Here is a 20,200-nt window from a genome sequence, read left to right on the forward strand (position 1 = left end):
ATTTCAAGCTAAATACTTTACACGCACCAGCATCTAAGCCTGCCGGCAGGCCTCTAATAAACAACTTGAAGGTTTTAGAGGTATTAGTCACCACTTAAATTCAAGTAGTTGCTTGTCGCATCAGTGCTGTGGGGCAAGGTGTGCAGCAAGATGATTGACAAGCACAGTTTAACTGTTAGATAACAATCCTTTCAGAGATTCCAGATTCTTGCTTCAACCCAAATATAAAACTCATAACATTACTAGTGCCATGGCCGTGCACAAAAACATGTGATGTCAGGGGATCTCAGGGAGTTTAAGTAAACATCAGGACCTACCCATGCATTCAAAATAGCTTAAAATCTTTTATTAAAGGGTGACAAACTCTGACTGAAACATGAGACAGTCCGCCCTGGACTTATTGGACTCCACCATCACTTTATCAGTATATCTGGAGAATGTGTATACCAGCTGCCCCGCCGTGCAGTATGAAAATCCAATAACAGATGCCTTTACTGCTAAGCCAAACATTTCAGTTCAGCCACACAAATCACTTAGGTAATCACTCATTTACGAAGCTTGCAGATTTATCAATAACAGCTTAATACTGCTACACAAGCCAAAAGGGGTCAAACCTCTGTCACTGCAAACTTATTGTCTCCTCTCTCAATTTTATAAATCTAGAGTCATATTGTCCCGCCATTATCAATAACTGACTCGACACTCCCTTTGACACCTACACAGTGGACAAGATGGCTACACACCATTCTGAGAAGCGATTAAGCCTGTCTTTGGGAGAGCCACGGTGACATCATTGGTGGTTCAAAAGCCGTCTCTAAACTCAAAAAGAGCATTAGAATGCATTTCATGCTTGGCTCACTGAAAAGTGCAGAGCTGAAATTTACACCTTATTTGATGTCCGTCTCCCTGCTGTTAATTGGTAAAAGGATCCCTGACCCTTTTGATCTCCTCCACAATCCCCTAAATGCCCAAGTCTGCTAAACTGTTCGGCAGGAGATATACCCTGCAGTTGCCCAGCAATGTAAAGACACTTCTCTCTCTCTCTCTCTCTCTCTCTCTCAATGTCCCCCCCTTGCTTTTTTTCTTACTCCATCCTTTTCGGCTTTCTTGCCTTTGGTTTACGTCCAGGCTGTGGAGAAATAAGAGATGACAGTTGTTACAGATATGCCGGTTTAATTACTTGTCAGCTTATAGCCCATATCTCTGCTGCCCAACGCTGAAGCTTAACTTTTTCTAGTAGCTTAAAGCATGACCAGCCTCCAGTGCTTTAGTATTTAGCCATAAAACCCAGGAAATCTGAAAGATAAAAAAACCACGAACAGCTTTTCTAATTTTATGGGGGAAGAGTGGGCAGTTTTCTGTCACTGTTGGAATTGGCTTTCTCTCTGTTCCCCTCTGTGCAGTAGTGACAGAAGAAGAGGGGGAAAAAGAGAGAATCTTGTAGAGAATGAAATTACATCACATGAAGGGGTGCATTGGTGTAGGATAAGCAGAACGTTTCTTATGGCGCTTGTGCCACTGTTGACACTTTTAAGTCTGTTTGCAAATTGATAGATGTGCTCGAGCTGTCTTTTCTTTTTTTTCTTCTTTCTTTTGGAGGAGGGCCATCCCAGACTCTCAAATCCAGTTAAGGGTATTTGGGAAACACAGGCGCTTATTCTGCAAGCCTCCCCACTTTGGCCATGCAGCTCTAGATGGTTGGTATCTGCAGGTGTATATACTTATGAAATTTAACACCTCCTGGATATTGAATTTGGAGATTTACAATAAATCTGATATATAGTGCAAGTAATAGGACCCTTAACTGGGAAAGCTGCACAAAGAAATTGCACAGAACCTTGAAATATCCAAGCCTCTGGTGGAAAACACAAGCTTAAAAACAGGAACACCAATCCCAACAGTGGGAGTGGGGTGAGAGTGTATTGACTAGATTCTGTTACAATAAGCACAACAGTTAAAAAAATGTGATACATGGAGATTATTCTTGTCAGGAGCTATATGTTCTGTCATATTCTCTGGTAACATCGACAATAACAACAGCTTAAATGCACCACGGCTCAATCCATATTTGAAGTATAAAGAAGTGTAACATTTAACATGGCCAGGACTGATAAATGTAATTGCACATTCATTTGCTTTGGATATCTGTGAGAGGCTGTCAGTATTTATTTATTTTTTGTATGTTTGTTTTTTTTGTTTTTTCCAGGAAATGGAATACAGTTTTACAGAGCCACACGGGGACAGGGATAGATGGCAGCGAGCAAAAAAAAAAAAGAGCAGCAGAGTTTTGGACACATGCCTGCTTAGGGCCCATTGTTCAGTGTTCCCTCAGTGTTTATCCCTGGCTTTGTCTCCCACCATGATACATACTTTTCATTGAGGCAAAACAGATTATTTGTTACCATAGTTTCGCCATTGCTCAGTTTTACAGCAAAACATAATAGGTTCAAAAGGAGGGGGAAATAAAAAAAAAATCCTCCTGCATAGAGAAAAATAAAAGATTACCTGTTCTTTTCATCACTGATGATCACATTGTCAATGCCTGGCAGGAGCTTAGTGTTTCTCTATTGTCAGTTTCCGAGTTTTTCTCACTGATGTTTAATGATAGAATAAATGTTCCATGATGAAAATGTATCACAAACATAAAGGATTACTTTTTAACTCACAAGACCGATTCTTAATGTCCGTAATGAAGAGTAGCTGTGCCTTTAAATACTGTATGCCACTGATAAAATAACATAATGAAATTACAGAACAATAGCGGCACTATGGTCTGGTTATGGCCTACTGCTTTAGTCATCACTGGCTTGGCTGTTTGATCCTGGATTTGTCCATAAGTAACCACATCCAAAACCCATACCTCCTTTATTATCTCTTTATCTATTTTATAATAATCCTAATATTTCCTGGCCAGAATCTACGAAGCACAGTCCCCGCCACTGCCCTGCCATTGCTCCTGTCAAACTGTGTATGTATTACATTGTCACATAAACCCGTATTATGACATTAGCCTCATGCCTCATTCTAGTTTCACTGTACCTCGGTGCTAACCTACAAATCGTGCTGATGATCACCCTGCATCACTGAGCAGTAAGGTTTTATACATAGTAGTAATGGTATTATTTTATGGTCATCATTTCAATGGGTTTTTAGAATGGATCATAAAGCAAAACAGTTTGCAGTTCTCTCACAGTACCCCTCCACCTAATAATGAAAAGCCAAGATCAGCTGACTGCTAACTCTATTTACAAGCTCACATAATTCCACAGTGGCAGTGCTATCAGAGTAAATACACTTAGCCCAGTGATGCATACCCACATAGTAAATGAAAGCAAGATGAGATAGAGGTCACATGACTGCAGAAACACCTTTTAAAACACTTAATGTGCCTTAGCTGATGTCCGAGGCATGTAGGTTATTACCACAGTTGTGTGAAAGCTAATTAATGGATAATTTGAATGATAAGATGGCTCGCTCTCACAGTCGGTGACTTTGACCTTCGCAAACCTGATCATTTCTCACCCTGTGCTCCTTTTTTCCCCCCAAGTAAGGCCATCATCAGTATGGTGGTATTTTGTGTGATCAGACTTCAATTGAAATCCTACCTTGAAGGGCAATATCATAAGGGTTAGTCATCTGTGAAGATTAGTAAACTATAAATCTCATATTATAATGCATTAGCATTCTTCACTTGCTTTGGATGTTTAAAGAAAAAAAAGAATAAGACAATAATGTGCTGGATGATACCCACAGATGAACTGACGATGGTACGTATCTGAGTAAAGCACCTCTAAAGACAAAGCTGTTGGTTATCCAGTGTGGTGACTTATTAACACTTGTACAGAGAAAAAAAATGTAGGAAGTCTTAATAAATCTGATGGAAATAAAGAAAAACACAGTGTCCATCCAAGTGAGAATGAAGAACGCGTCTCAGGGATTGTCGTCTTTCCAGTGTGTGTGAGTAAGTGAGGGGAGAGGGCAGAGAGAATATCTTTTAATACCGCTTCAAGCAAAGATATCCCATTTAGACATCGTTCAAACAGTTATTAACAGTATTGATTTATGTTTGAGTGATTGGAAGCCAGAGGAGGGAGATGAAGTCAACCATCATGACCTCTCGCCTGGGGACGGAAACAGACTGACACAGATCACAGCTGTCTCACATGTGAAACTGCTCCCGCCAGTGACATCTTAGGTCGCTTAGATACAGTGCTGATAACGCTGGGTTTATGATGTGATATTGAACTAGCATTTACATCGCATTCTCTCCACAACACAGTGCTGTTTGTTGAAATATATCTGCTGTCACTCCATCCACACACACACACACACACTTTGAGTCTAAGAACATGGCGTCTGAAATTATGACCAGAACAATTGTGACTTAAGGCATGTTGAATAATGTTTCTGTTCTATTTAGTTAATTCATAGTGTGTTCACATCGGTGGCATCATTTGTCACAGTCTCTTGTGCGACAGTATGCAGCATGTTTTTCACAAAACACACTCTGCGCTAACTGATGATGGTTTTATATTTATATGCGGTACAGTTATGTGAGGAATTAATTGAACGTCAGCTCATTGTTTTGTTTTTTTCCCAAGCTGAAAAAGACAGCTGACAGTATGCCTATTAAACAGCAAATTCAATATTTATTCCTTTTTTTTGGCATCTTTCCCTCTTTTTGGTTTATATCCCATTAACTCAACTGGAGGGGCTTAGCATACCAAATCTGTTCTTAATTATTTCTTACACATTCCTCAGAACCTCCCCCGGATTTGTAGTCTTGCCCACCCAAAATATGAGTGTAACTCAAAAAAAAAAATGCACAATAGAAGATCATCTATTTCAAAGGCTAAACCGAGCTGTTAAGAGATCATAAAACATGAGTGTGGCATGTCATTAGGTTATTACAGGCTTATCCAGTAATGATATTAAATGCAGTACCATGCAAGCATTTAAACAAAGTAGCAGTTTCCAGAAATAGGATTTTACAGCCCTCTCATGACCTCTCATGACAGAAGTGAGCCACAGGACAAAAGGTCAATTAAAAGGAGTTTGTGACCACAGAAGAGCAAATAGAGGTTTTCTAGTCGGACTTTATGTATTTCTAATAAAGTTTTTTTCTTTAGTGTGTTAACTGTAACAACTGAAACCCCATCAGATCCCATCTGACACAAGACAGCTTGTTTCATGTCAGCCTGTGCTCATTAAGAAAATGTAACAAGGTCAATATTTCAGTTCAGAACACAAAATGTATTTCTTCAGCTGAATCCCTATGTGTTGATGGGGGCGGGGACTGAAAATAAATAGTTATCCTTGTTCAATGTGTTTAATTTAAGGAATTCATTTGTTTTAACCCCCAACCCTGTTTATAATGCCTTAACCTTAACTAGTCATTTTGTATGCCATATCCAGCTGTGAATGAAAACAAACGTTAACTAACACAGTTTAGAGGACTTGATCCTTGGATACCTATCCACCCCCCCCCCCCCCCCCCCATACGCACCTCTATCCTTGGACTTGTGCAGCTTTTTATCAGTAACCATGTGTCCTCCCTGGTGAGTGTATTATAAATGTGACTAAATGTGGGGTCATGAGGACGTGTTCATGTGTAGGTTCAACTACTTGAGAGGCAAAAATGGAGCTCAGAAACAAGTGCACACATAACACCAATTCAGATACATCTGTGCAACCGATACAGCTATCGGACATTGAGCAAAACACTGTCTATTCTGCAGCTTGGACATAAGAATGAAGCATGAGGTGAGAGACAACATTTGTTTGATATTTGTTTCTTATCTCCCTGTGCTACAAAATATTAAACTTTTATATTAACTGGCATGACTATATAAATTAAATGTGCTCATTGTTACTTTGCATGGTAGAAGTTGGACTTGGGAGGTTTGTTACATACTCATGCAGTAAAACTAATTAGCAGTTGTTGTCTTAGACTTTAATTAGTTTATAAGAAGTGATGTTTCAGACAGCACTCTGCTTCTCCACAAGTTATTTGGCCATATGATTGAAAAAAAAAAAACTTTCTTTAAAGAAATCAAACACAGCAAAGGAATTCTTCACGGTCAAAAGGTTAAGCTTTTGATCTAAGCAGAGAGATGCTTTGAGGGGAGGAAAAAAAATAAATATTGTTAAATGAATACATGTTTGCATTCAATCTTACCTTTTCTACAGAGCACACACCCTTTGAAGTCTTGTTTGTTCGGAAACACTCCCATCTCATTGAGTCCAGGAAATTCCCCACCGTACTAGTGCCTAGATTAGAGGTAGTAATCCGAACTAACCCCAGAAATTCAAAGAACAGACTCAAAACTAATATTTGAGCTCATGTCTCACAAGTGAGCCTATTGTTGTGTTTGTGACTCATACAACGTGGGCTGTCATCTGGGATCTGCTTATGATAGATAACCTGATTTAAGTATAACTGCTGATCTTTTACAAACATGGCAAAGGTTGCCTCAAAGAATTCTCATATAATGCTCAACATGACTGTAGCTGTGTGTGTTGGCTTGGCCGCGTGTTTTAATAACGTGCTTATTTATATGTCTAACCTCACATGAACAATGCAGAGACTACATGCAACTCTCACAGACCACACAGTTCTTCCTGTGTGTGTGTGTGTGTGTGTGTGTGTGTGTGTGTCACATAGCTGGCCTCAGTTTAAGGGTCGGATAAGCGAGGAAAAAGACAGAGCTCACATTTGCTGGAGCCCATATAGAAGATGATTCCAGATGATTCCTCGGCACGCCGCTGTCAGAGGAAGCCATGATGAATGAAAGGGCTCTGGTGGGCCTCACTGTTTATTTAGACCTCTTGTTTCTGACACAGTTCCCGCACACAGAACCAGACCTGAAGTGTCTCAGTATTAAAACATATCCTTGCCAGACAACAATCAGCCACCAGGGGCTTTCACCCCCCCCTTTTTTCCTAATCCAACAGAAAAGCCTGATTGTTCTCCATTGTGGAACTTGGGACTGAAACCTGTTCAGGACCAGCAGTGAGGGCAGCCGACTGTGGCAGGCTTTCCAGTACATTAGGAGTATATGAAAGAGCAACTGACCAGGCTTAGATTGATACGGCTGTGTCTGCACAGGACAACATATGGGAAAGCAGTAATCCACTCTCTGGTGCTGGAACTGTGGGTATTTGTCTTGGGGATTTTAGTATAGAAGAGACAAATATGGATGGCTGTGCAGTCCTGGAAATGGTACAGCTGACAGCTGCTAGTGCTTTGTTGATGTGTGCCCTGATAAATAATTGTTTCCTATCTGTCATAACCTCTTCACTGGCTGAGAACTGTATGAAAAATTCTCCTTTTAAATGCTAGTGCACTTGGTGCTTTTGTTCTGTATGTAGCATGCATGTAAAACATTGCTTCTTCTCCTTCTTGCTGTTTTCCTAACACATATCTCATGGCTTTTTTTCCTTCTTTTTTTCAGGTTCATCTTGTCATGGCTCCTTCCAAGCATATGTTTACCTTCAAATGTTTTATTGTCTACTGAGATCATGACAAATCTTGGTTTTTGAAGTAGTACTGGCATCTTACACAAAGTAAACAAGTCCATTCAAGATCAGCACCGTGTTTAAAAAGACTTAACACGAGATGCTCTGCCTCACGATATTGAGTTTTTGCACTTTGTTTTCGCTCCAAATTCGCAAATGTGTTGCGGAATGATGGGAGCACTGACAATTCTTTCAGCGAGAAAAAAAATGACTGAATAGGATGTGATACAACGCAGTATGTTTAAAATGCTTCAAAGATGCCTTTCATTGAAAAAAAAGGTTTTGTTGACAAGCTCGATTTCCCTCGCAGAATAAATGATGAGGAATAAAGCGTGGAAAAAAAAAATATGCTCAACTATGAACATGCATATTCAAACAGCCAGAAATTACTCCAAATCTCTTTTCATGGGGGAGGATGCGCACATTTTTTTCCTCCCATTTATTAATTCCAAAATCCTATTCATGCCAAAAGAATGGAGGTGAGTATAATTTTTCTATTTTGTCAAACGTGATCAAATTAAACTGGAAGCAGAATGAATTCCATGTATTTATATGCTAGTTTTTTTTTTCAGAAGTGGTGTCCTGGTTTTAAATCCCCAAGTCTCAAGTGGGCACATCACAAAACCAACACAGTTTGGCAGCAAGCTGGCAGTCTTTGCTCATATGAGGCCCAGAATTTAATGAGCATGAATAATGAATACTACTCAACATGCTGGTGACTGAGTAGGCTGCCAGTTATTAGGTCAATGAAGGCCTTGTTTAGCAGGGAACGCTCACTGTCTCTCTGAATGATGGACTCCCACGATCCACCGATACTACAACACTGGAAATAACTTTTCTAATGTGACAAATCAGCAGATATTGACGGACTCGTCTTACATGGATTTCAGCAGAATCCCATCTTCCATGATGTCTGTTACGATGCTATACTCCTAATAGCATGCGCTGTAGATTGAATTTATGTAACAAAGCTGAATTAAATAGGGAAGTATCCGCTAACAAGCTGTGCAGATTATTCCCTGAAACTCATCCGGCAATTGTGAAGCTTTTCTATTTAAATGATCCCATTTTGCTCATAATTTTCTCCACCATCAGCCTATTATTTGAGCGATGAGTGATTGAAATACGTTCTATTTAGAACAACCTGACATACACTAAATTCCAATGCAGAGGTGCTTTTTTTTGCTACAACTCCCATGCAATAGATTTAAAGATAAAAGAGTGAGGTGAAGAGAGAGAGAGAGCAGAGAGAGAGAGTGCATCCTGCACGAGCCATAGCATGCAGATCAAATGCTCCAAATCTGTCAATCATAACAGCTGTCATTTCAGCAACCACAGCATCGAACAATCTGATGATTAATTATTGACAACCTCTGTCTTTGTTGCTTTCTCACACCTTCTCTCTCTCTGTCTGTCTTAGTGTCTCCCCTTCCCTCACTTCTTTTCCTTCACAAAGATTAGACACAGGCTCCAACATGAAAGCTGCCGACCTGTGTTTGGGTCTGTCACAAGTGATTTCGCTGCTGGTGCCACGGCCCCTCCTTTTAACTGGATATCCTCTCTCTCTTTCTCTCTCTGTCCCTGCCTATCCTTCCTATCTTCCCACCCTCTGTTGCTATGGCACCTGCCAGGTCGCCACAGGGACCCTCATATCTCCACTCATCCTCTGGCTCAACCCCGGTGTCGATTCTATCCAACCCCGGCTTCATGTCAGAGAAAAGCAGGAGTAAGACCCCTCGCTGTTTAACACTACAGAAGTTAACCGGGGTCTCTCTCCCTCCTCTTCTCTCCTGGCTCTCCTCCTTCTACACAAACACTTTTTTTTATTTTCACCCACAAAAAATAGACCCATTTGTTGTTTTTTTTTTACAAACAATATGGGCAATGTTCATCATTGTCATTTTGTGGGTGTAAAAGTGGATGTGGATGTCTAGCAGCCGCAGGCTGGATATTGTGGCACTGACTTTTCTTTTTAAATATACAGAGATTAATATAACATGATCTCTTTACCACCCAATGACGATAATGACGATAACACACCTACTTTCCTTAACAGTGGCTACAGTAAGTTTGCTCAACTTAAACAAAAGACAACTAAATGGAAAGCTGCATAAACAAAAGTGAGTTAACTTGAGAAAAGAAGCACAATTCATACAAATGCCTCTCACACAATGATCAAAGATGGGCTTTCTTTACACATTTTCTCAGGTTAAAGAGTTAGTTCTTCTTTTGACGTGAAGCGCTGCAGCTGTTGAAGCCATTTTGCACCGGAGTTACTGCAGAGACAACATGCAAGGCTGCTCCTGTGTGGCTGTGTTTATAATATTGGAATTTTGTGAATGTCCTCATGACAGGTAGATGCCCTATCGTACCATGTCATTACAGCAATAACAGAAATGGCTTATGAAGAAGTCAGTTTGCAACTATAAACAAAAACAACTACAAGAGACTGGAATGTATTTGAATTGGTGTCATTTTAATACCTGCGGTCACATTTTCCACAAAATAATATGATACTAGAATAAAGGCTAATACACACTTGTTAGCATCCTTAGCCCAGAATCAATGGAAAAATTCGGATCAGAAAAGTTTGGTGTTAACTCTTGTGTAATGACCCAGGAACACCCACAGCCTCTAAAATGGTGAAATTACATTCAGGACACTGCATTGCCTGCATGAACACAGGGTTAAAAGGCAAGCACATCACCAGTCTAGAACTAAAGAAAAAAAAGTGCTGTGGCTGCCGTGTCTCTCATTGTCAGACGGCATCCTGTCACAAACACAGCGCTGTGGGCCCTGGCGGAACCGCTTCCCATCCAGGTATCAGCCCCTTTTCCTGTCTCAGGCCATATGCTTCTACTATTTCTGTCAGTAAAATCACATTTACAACAACCACTGCTGGTTGTTTACAGAAGTTAAAGCTCCTCTGATACATCCCTGCTTATGTTTGCATGCTTTTTGGCCCCATAGATAATACATGAGCTTGCTTGCTCTTTTTTTTTTTTTTGTTAACGAAGGGGAGATGCTGCCATATGCATGGAAGAATAAACGAAGACCTAAACTGACAGCACCATCTGCCAAACACAGTTGACGTCAAGAGAGTGGCCCCCACTCAACATTTTGCCCGGCTCTCAGGAGGATGCCACATTGTCATCAGTGCTAATACTAAATATTAATAATTTGTTGACCCCAAAGTGTTTAGAAATCACTGATGCAGACACATATTGCCCTTCTGAATGGCATATGCAGATGTCAGGTGAGCACCACCGGACTGCAGCGTGCACTGTGTGTATGTGGGAGTGTACGGTCTTTTCCAGAAGCTCAGAGACAAGACAACTTCCACTAGGACTGTCATGAATATTACATTGTTCCACATACCCACATAGCTCCTCCTCTCTCTCTCTCTCTCTCTCTCTCTCTCTCTCTCACACACACACACACTTTCACACATACAGGAAAAACTGAAGTGTTGCAATAAACCAACTATTGCAATATCTGTATCTCTCGCAACAATTGCAGATTTATTACATTTAATACTAGAGGTGTCATGATAATAATAATAATAATAATAATAATAATAATAATAATAATAATAATAATAATAATAATAATAATAATAATAATACATTTTTTAAAATGTATGTCATTTTATCATAGGGTCAGAACAGTGAAGCAAATAAAATACAAAATACATTTAAATTACTTGTCAATTTATTATTCCAATATAGATTGACCCTTTTACTGACTGTGTGTTTAAAATGATTTAAACACTGGTTAAAAATATTATTATAACTACTATCATTATTAAATATTTTACTTGCTTCATTCCTGTAATCTGCAGATGTAGATTAACACACACACACACACAAACATCAGTAATCATTCCTGATGGACTTCTCAGGCCTGACATATCTCTCCAGACACTAGATGCATTTCACCTTGGCATCTGCTGTGATCGCTTCTGTTTTCCTCCCATACATCTTTATTAGTTCCTAACTGATGGGGACACCGCGGGATGTCACTTGATGAGAGGCACCATGTCAGTGAGACTGATTTATTCCCAGCATTTGCTCTGCGGTCGTGCCAACTGACCCAGTCCAATCCGCTCCCCACGCCGGCCCTGAGCGCGCTCACAGATCCTATAAAGTCTTGGAGAGGCTCTGCTTACCCCTCGGAATAGGACTCATCCACAACAAGATGCAGTAACGTTATATATGTAGAAGATCCCTCCGAGTCATTTCACAGATATCCGATTGAATTTCGCCTGAGATGCGAGTTGATGATGCAATGAGTGATTTCACATGCCGTCAGCATAAGGCGCTTTCTGCTGACGTTTTGACCGTGAGTTATAGCAGTTCGAACAACCGGACACTTTTGCATTAATCCTCAGATCACAAGTCGGTTCATATGGACAGCGCGTTTCAGATGTTTGACAGAATATAGTGAATAGCAAAGCTACCAGCTCAGGGATAATGTGGAGTAGACGGCTAGCATTAGGCTGAGATCATGTTGCTAAACTCTTTAGAAAGCTGTTATAGACTTAAAAACGTGCCAGTAAATGGTGATAGTAACACAGCAAACTGGGACTGCAGCACTAAACAATGGCTCCATGTTTGATTCTATACATTCAATGGTGAGTTTACGGTAATTGCCTTAGATATTGTTGATGTCATGTCATCGACTAACCCAAATTTTGTGTACATACAATACAGTCTCAGTGTGTACTGTATTTCAAGAATAACACCACTGCAGTCTGCCACATTCAGCCCACTTTGTTGTCTCAAGCAGAAGTGCTGTGTTATATATTTCCTGTGATGCACAACATATGATGTTTTTTTTCCACTTCAAGTTCAATTTCAACAAGGGTAACAGTGCCATGAAAGTACTGTCTGGCAGATGACTTCAGTTTGGCAGGAAAACTTGGTTGTCATTGTTCAGGAAGCAACAGCTCTATTATCTCGCTAACATAAGCTTTCTAGGCGTTTATACACTACCCACCCCCCCTCCACCCATTGATTGCAGCTACTCACGTGGCTGAAATGCATTCGTTGGCAGACGGCAGCGGCAGACACAAAAGCATGGATGGGTGTCAGCTTTTAATTGTAACTGTCTTGCAGAATGGGTGTTGTTTTAATATCCTGTATAGATTTTTATGTAATACACTTACTTGTGCAAGGCAGCCTCAAGCAAGAATCAATTCAGCCCAAAGGATTCCCCCCCCCCTCCCCTTTTGTTAAAAGCCAATCTTGTTTTAATGATGCATGAAGAAATATTCAAGCATTGACATTTCACTGTCAGGTTTCTTTAGAAAAATCAATTAAGATAATACAGCTTTGACCCAGTTATCCAGTTAATGCTTATTAGGGATGTAATATGATTTACTGTCAGCATTTATAATTCTTTGCATCTTATCCCATTAGCCCTGTGACTGTTTCATAGAGCGCCGTACAATGGTCACTTCTAGGAAGCTACAGTCACTCGGAGGAGATAAAATGGAGTGGAAAAGGAGTAATGACACTGATTGGGATTGGTGGGCAGGTTAAATGCAAACCCCTGAGGCACACACACACACGCTCTCTCTCCTCCACTTTCATCCTGTCTCTCTCCTTCTGCCTTTTCATTTTTTTACACCAACTATAATATGATGGAGTGTCGAATGGTGCCCAGATGCAGAATTACACATTGATCAGTATCATGGGAATGCCAGCATGGACATTTATTGTCATTTATATGAGCCTTAATTATTTTTGCTTGGCTACCTGTTATGCCAAGATTTTTAACCTGGGGTGGAGTGCATCTCTTCAAACTGTGCCACAGAGTCACAGAATTACAAACATCGTGGGATATTAAGAGGAGAAAAAAGGGGACGATCAGCCTAAAATTCAGTAGAATTCATGTCAGACTGAAACAAAACAACAAAAAGCCATTTAAACACATCTGAAATGATACCTGTGACAGGAATGAAAAAGAAACATAGACAAGAAACAGATATTTAACTAAATTACTGTCGCTGTGCACAGCAGGAACAAAAAGCTTCGTGTCCCAAGGGGTGCTGTGGAGGATCATGGAAGTCTCCATAACAGAAAATGTAAAGTCTGTTTTACATTGTTGAATATTTCTTCTTTCTTTTTGCACTTGATATACTGACACTCTGCGTTGTAAGAACTAATTGTCATGTTGTAAGAAGGAACTCAGGCTTTGAGTCACTGTTTCTGAACCCTGTTCAACTACGTGGCATTTCAAACCTGACAAGAGTGAACCGAGAACGCCACAGCATCGCCGCTCTCAGCGCTAAAGGAATGACTCTGGAGCTACTGACACACACAGTGTTCAGAGAGCAATAAGATGCTTCCTTTGTTTCAATATTTTTTATTTAATAACACATTTTAACATCTAAATTTTCATATGAAATACAATAGAAAATAGTGTAAAAATGTGTCAAACATTCACCTTTTATGATGTGCATGCCCAAAGGAGTGTAGGCCAAACTGTGCTCACCTTCTGTACAGTGTTGTTTCAGTGCCCGCAGAGTGTTTGTGTCCTTTTAATGGAGTGCTTCTAATGCCTGCACCTGTGATCATCTTCATCATCTAAAAAGGTCAGAGGTTAAGTGTCAGAAAAAGTGACACTGTCTTACACTGCCCTTTAAAATATTCCAAGCAGAGGAGGAACCACTAAATGGGGGGGTGCTGTTTTCTGTCAGCTTCAAATTAAAATGTGCCACTGAAGAATTTTAATGTGATTCATTTCTGTGGAGAGGATGGTGCAATCAAAAGAATAAACCTGATGTTTGCTTATAAAGTTTTGCTATATCCCACAAAGCAGTACATATAGGCATACATATATATATATATATATATATATATATATATATATGCCTATATGCCTTGTATAGCCTACAAAGCTGTTGCTAATTGTGGAAACAAAACAAAACAGGGAGAAGCTGTGGCAAAGTGTACAACGGGCGCCTGTTGTTTTCATTTAAGATACACAAACTCAATTACAATGCTTACAACCAAGCAACTTGCATATTTTAGCCAACCTGTGAGAGTGAATCCCTAAACGCTCTCCTCTTTACGCTCACTGCTGTTTTGTCTTCACTTATGCAGTTATAAGCCAAAAAAAAAAAAAAAACCCACATCCCTCCCTACCTACCTAAACTAAATGGATATCGGCAATCCACTGACACAAAGGCATCATCTGCCTGTGTGTACAGAGCAGCAGAAGCCACTTTGGATCCTGAATCTCAATGGGCTCATAGTGCCTCCGACGCCCATCTGTTCCAAGCCAGCCAGCGAGCCACTAAGCAGCAAACTTTGATCCCCGTGTAGATTTTTTTTTTTTCCAAACCCATCCCGGATTTGCCTGCCCCTCAAGAGCCATTGTGAGGCTGCCCTGGAGTACAAATTCTAGATTCATTATGAGTGTGGGCGGCAACCTTTGTATTCCCCAAAGCACTGATGTATGCAGACAACATATTGCTATTTGGTAGCATAAAAGCCTAAGCCCATTGTTTATTGTTGGTTCATATATCATAAGTTGTTCTCTTAATGCAGGAAAACAGAGCACTCGCCATGAGATACTGGTGGTGGTTAACATTAACTATTAAAGAAGTATTTTTTTTTCTCTTAACATCACTCATACTTGACCTTAACACCTAATGTGTTTTATCTTTCCATGTTGGCTTATTGTGGAAAGCTTCAATTGTTTCATCCACAGATGACTACATGCTTGTAAGACAGTTCACTTTTGATCAGGGGCGTCTTTAATTGTTATTATTTATTGTGCTATTTGTTTTCAAATTAAACAAAGCCTTGTTGTTTGTAACATTTTAAGAAAAAATGTATTAGAAATATGGATGTATAATACTAGTTAAAGACTAAGAAATTAAAATACAAAAAACTTTTTTCAGCAATATCTAAACATAAACAATATCTGAGAGATTAAATGTTTTCACTTTTTTGTGTCCATATGTCGTTCTTTCCACTGGAAAAAATAAATAAATATAAAAAAATGTCACAATTATCACATAGAAAATGTGGGTGGCCGAGCATTATGTGACAGGCAAGCATTAATTTTAAAAACACATTATTATGTAGGAAAATATTGACTGATGAAAAAAAAAAACTTCCATGGTGACACCTCCACATTTTTTTTTCAATTTTTAGAGACATGGCAGCGACATTAGCATTGGTCATTAGTGGCAGACACATCCATGGAGTGTCGAATACAGAGGCTCATACGCAGACCCTATTTGGTTACCTGTGTGACAGGCTTGTTCAGGACACCAGAAACAGCTGTCCTGGCCTGTGTGAGCCGAAATAATTAGGCCTGTCATCTCAGTGCTCTGATTTCCCCTTCAGCCCGCTCCACAAAATGCTAATATTTTGCTTTCATTGTCACATTCACCTTGACACGGATATTGCCTTGGCGCATAACTGGATGAGATGACTCTAAATTTGCATTGTTCGTTCTAATAAATTTGCTTCCTCTGTACCTCATGGCAGGACCCATCAGATAAAGTCTCCCGGAGTGTCATCAATCATGGCCCAGGCTGACAGACGGCTTTTGCCTTCATTTGTTACATAGAGGAACATGCTTAATTATTTGTACTGTAATTAGTTGGGAAAATGTCAGGAAATGTCAACTCTCTGTTCGCTGTGGAAGGGCTCTGCTTGAAAGCCACAATGACTGAAGTGTCATTAATGCCACGTAACAAGACGAGGATCAGCTGGGGGGGAGGAGAGGGGGGGGGGGGGTGGAGGCTGGCTGGGGGGGTGGCCTTCTTAGAATGTAATCATGGAGAGAGTTAGAGGGAGACACAAATCAGTGGTGCTAGCTAGCATGATGGGCATCTTATTAGCCAAGCAGCCAGCCAACTGCATTTTTTTTTTTTCAACCACATCTTGTTTCCCCCCCGCTTTTCTCACACTGGCACGAAATAAAGGCAGCAAGTGGGGAAAAGAAATGAAGTCAAGTAAACAATTCCGGCTTCCCACTTGCTGTCAAACCAGCCGTACTTTGCTATGCTATATTGCCTGTCATAAATAGGCATTATGCCAAATACAAAAAAAAAACAATGGAGAGGCTTCCTGTTTGAGCCCTCCTTGCTAAGACACAACTTTTACTATGCAATTAATGGCGAGTCACACGGTGCCCACTGAAATGTTATCACATACATAGTTAACAGGGGTATATCTGTCAACACAATAACAAGCTTTGGTCTTTTTTACCCTGAAGCAGAGCCCATAATTTCATCACATTCCCCCTTCCCTTAATTACACTAAATAATTATTTATTGCAAAATTAGTGGACAAAGTCATTAAATAACCTTCACAGCATATTACATCACCACTAATTATTGCATTCAGCTCCTAGCATCTGTGAAATACATATTTTAGTGCCTATTTGTTTTTGTGACAATTGGCTAATGTGTGTGGACAGGTTCACTTGAACACTTATCCAAACGGCAAGGTAATTTACACTTGTTTGAGAAGGGAGGGAGGAGACAAAGGGGAAAAAAAGTGAAATAAGAATCCCATGAGGGACATCTTTTGTTTTGGGGGGAAAATATGTAGCATTATGACGTCCCAAGGGGGTTTCAGTGGCCATTCGTCTTTTCAGGGCCTCGCAGTGGGAGCGTGGCAGAGCAAGGCTCAGCCTGCTACCTTGCCCACCGACAGGCACTGATGGTCATCCAAGAAGCTCCTTAATTAGCCTGCAATCTGGCAACGACCCGTGTTCCTGAGATGTGGCAGCCCTGTTTAAATATGATGCCAGATGCAGTCCCACCTTCAGCATGTCATCTCATTGTCCTAGGAAGCCAGAGGAGAGAGAAAAAGAGGAGAGGGAGAGCGTGCAACATCCCACAAACGCAGCATGTGTTATGGGATGTAGTGCTTATTGTGTTGTGCTCATTCTCCCTTTTCCCCTTGTTTCTGTTTTGCTTTCTGTCTTTCAGCGAGCGCTCATCTTCTTCCTGTTATGACGCAGCCAGCAGAGAGACATTGCATGAGGTCCTGAGGTGACCTCAACCTTCAGAAGTGAAGATCCCACACATGCATGAACCCAAACACAAACAAGAAGACTATAAGGTTTCAGTGCTACTCGACAGGTTTAAGATTATAAATGCTACTTGTGCTTTCGCCTGCAGTTTATGTACACCAACATCTATCCTCGAGCCGACGCCAACGCGAACAAAACAATCTAAAACTGGAAAACCACATCCAGAAAAATGCATTAAATCCGACCAAGTTTGACCTCCTTTCAAGCAGACACACTGTAATACTTGATATTAGACTAATCTGTGATTCAATATGTAGAGCAAGAGCAGGCATTATCTAAAATGGTGTAAACATGTCCCAGAGCCCTGTAAGATTCCCTTCTTATAATAGTTTTATTTCAGAACATATAAATACTGGATATGCTGTAATACTAACAGCAGCCTCTGTTCAGTTTGTTTGCTCATGTGCTTCCTCAAGGATTTAGGCTGTCATAGCGCACAACTTTGTGTTGCTGCGCTCACAGTAAACGTGGATAAGCTCAGAGGACTGAGGCCTTTTATTTATATATATATATATAGACTAGTTAGGGCAGCTCTTTCATGGCATGTTTGCAGCTTTTCCTCAAATACAGTGGCGTCACTGAAGTCAGAGATATAAGCTTACCACATTACTACACATTGACGATGCAAAGTATGTGTAGATGTATCCATATATGTGAAACATGGCTAGCTGTAAAGGTAAGTTTTTGGTAATTCAAGTCCTTGTACTTGTGTTTTTTTTGTTTTTTTTGCCACATCCTGTTCTTTCTTCAGAATGTATCTGGATCAATCTATGGATGGATCTATGCAAATTGCCCATACATCACCATGTGTCACACAGGTTTATCAACAGGGACAAATGGCATCAACTTGAATGCAAAGTTTATATCTTGAAACCTCATTTATTTGTTGCAGCGTATGGAGAGTGGAGATAATCTAATCAATTTTCAGAGGCAGAAAAAAAAGAAGATTCAAGAACAAAAAAAAAAGGAGAGGTGGAGTACCGAATACAACATTATAAGCAATATTGAGAAATATCCAATTGTCTGAGCAAATGTAAAATGCCAAAGCCTCTTAGAACATGGTAAGTCTTTATTCAGTAATACATTATCATGCATATTTCATACAGGGAGATTACTAAAATGGAATTGTATGTCTTTCTGTTGTACGTCTTTATGATTACACCTTGAAGCCATAGCTGAATTTTCTCTCTCTCTCTCCCCTTTTTTCCGTCCATATTCATGAAAAGCAGACTTGTAATTTGATAAAGAGAAGCTTGTGTTCTCAACTTCATTCAAACGGCATCATGGCGCTGTATTAAAGTGGGCATCTGTGTTCTTGCGGCATTAATCTCTTCAAGCACATTCCAGCTGCTGTGATGTGCGAGAGGGAGATAAGTCTTAAACAGTCTAAAGCTAAGCAAACCAGACAACTCTATTATTGGCTTCATAATTGCTTAATTAAACTTTTGTCACTAATCATTATGAGGGCAATAGAGCTGTTATACAGGCTTTCTGTCGAGCAGGGGGAGAAAAAAAAATCAATAAACTGTGTTGGGGAGCCGATCCCCCCCACATCTCTCTCTCTCTCTCTCTTTCTCACTCTCTCTCTCCCCCCTCCTCACTCTTTTTTTTTGTCCTCCGCAAATGAAATTCATTGCTGCCGGTTAGTGATCTGTAGGTCTGGAGCTCGACTGATATGAGCTGCCATCACCATTTGAATTGAGGGGTATTCAGTAGCACATGAATATGAACAAATGGCAAACATAAATCTCTTGCATGAAGTACACCTTCTATCCCTTTATTATGGAACAATTGACCCATCTAAAATGAATTCTAATGCCAGGGAAAGCATTTAGATTTAAATTACACCATGGGTCCCCTGGACCTGAAAGATGACGGCATAAAAAAGATTAATATGCTAATTATTTTTTCCCTCCCCTCTCTTTATTCCTCTTTTCGACATTTGCGTAAGGGTTATTGTGAGCCTTGTAAATAAGATGACTGTTTTGTCAAGGAATGACTGTGAGGGTTCTTTTTCCGTAAAGTATGCTTTAGATCACTGACATGCATCTAGCTGTGATATTATATTTATTGTTTTTTTATGAGCCTGTTGTCTCAGATATTTAGATCAGTATGCAAATAATTATTTCCTCACTACTGACCCAGAAAGTCCATCAGGTTGCAACACAATGCATATTGCAGCCTCCTCTCCTCTCTCTCTTCATCTCTTTTGCTCTATGGGAAATGTTTACCGTCCCTCCGGAGCAGTCAGAAACACCCTTAGATTGGCCATTACAAGGGCCACTGTTCATTCCAAGGTTCTGCCAAACGATCACAGTTCAAATTATGTTGTTTTTTTTATATCCTTTAATTGGCCTGGCTTTGAAAACACAACTTTTAGCTTTGAATGTGTTGCCATAGGCAGCCAATTGGCAAGAGCGCAATAGGGGCAAAAGCCTCATTTCATAATTTGTAGGCACTTTAAAGTTGGCTAAGCCTCTGTGGTAAATTGAAAAGTGTCCAAAATGTAAGAAGGGAAAAGGGCTTTTTTTTTGACTGTGCATCACCATGAGAATACTCGACGATATGGTGCAATATGTGCCTTATCTTGCAATTACTGCAAGCATTATGTATTGGG

Source organism: Parambassis ranga, chromosome 16 (assembly GCF_900634625.1).
Source record: "Parambassis ranga chromosome 16, fParRan2.1, whole genome shotgun sequence".
NCBI classification, from domain to species: Eukaryota; Metazoa; Chordata; class Actinopteri; family Ambassidae; genus Parambassis; species Parambassis ranga.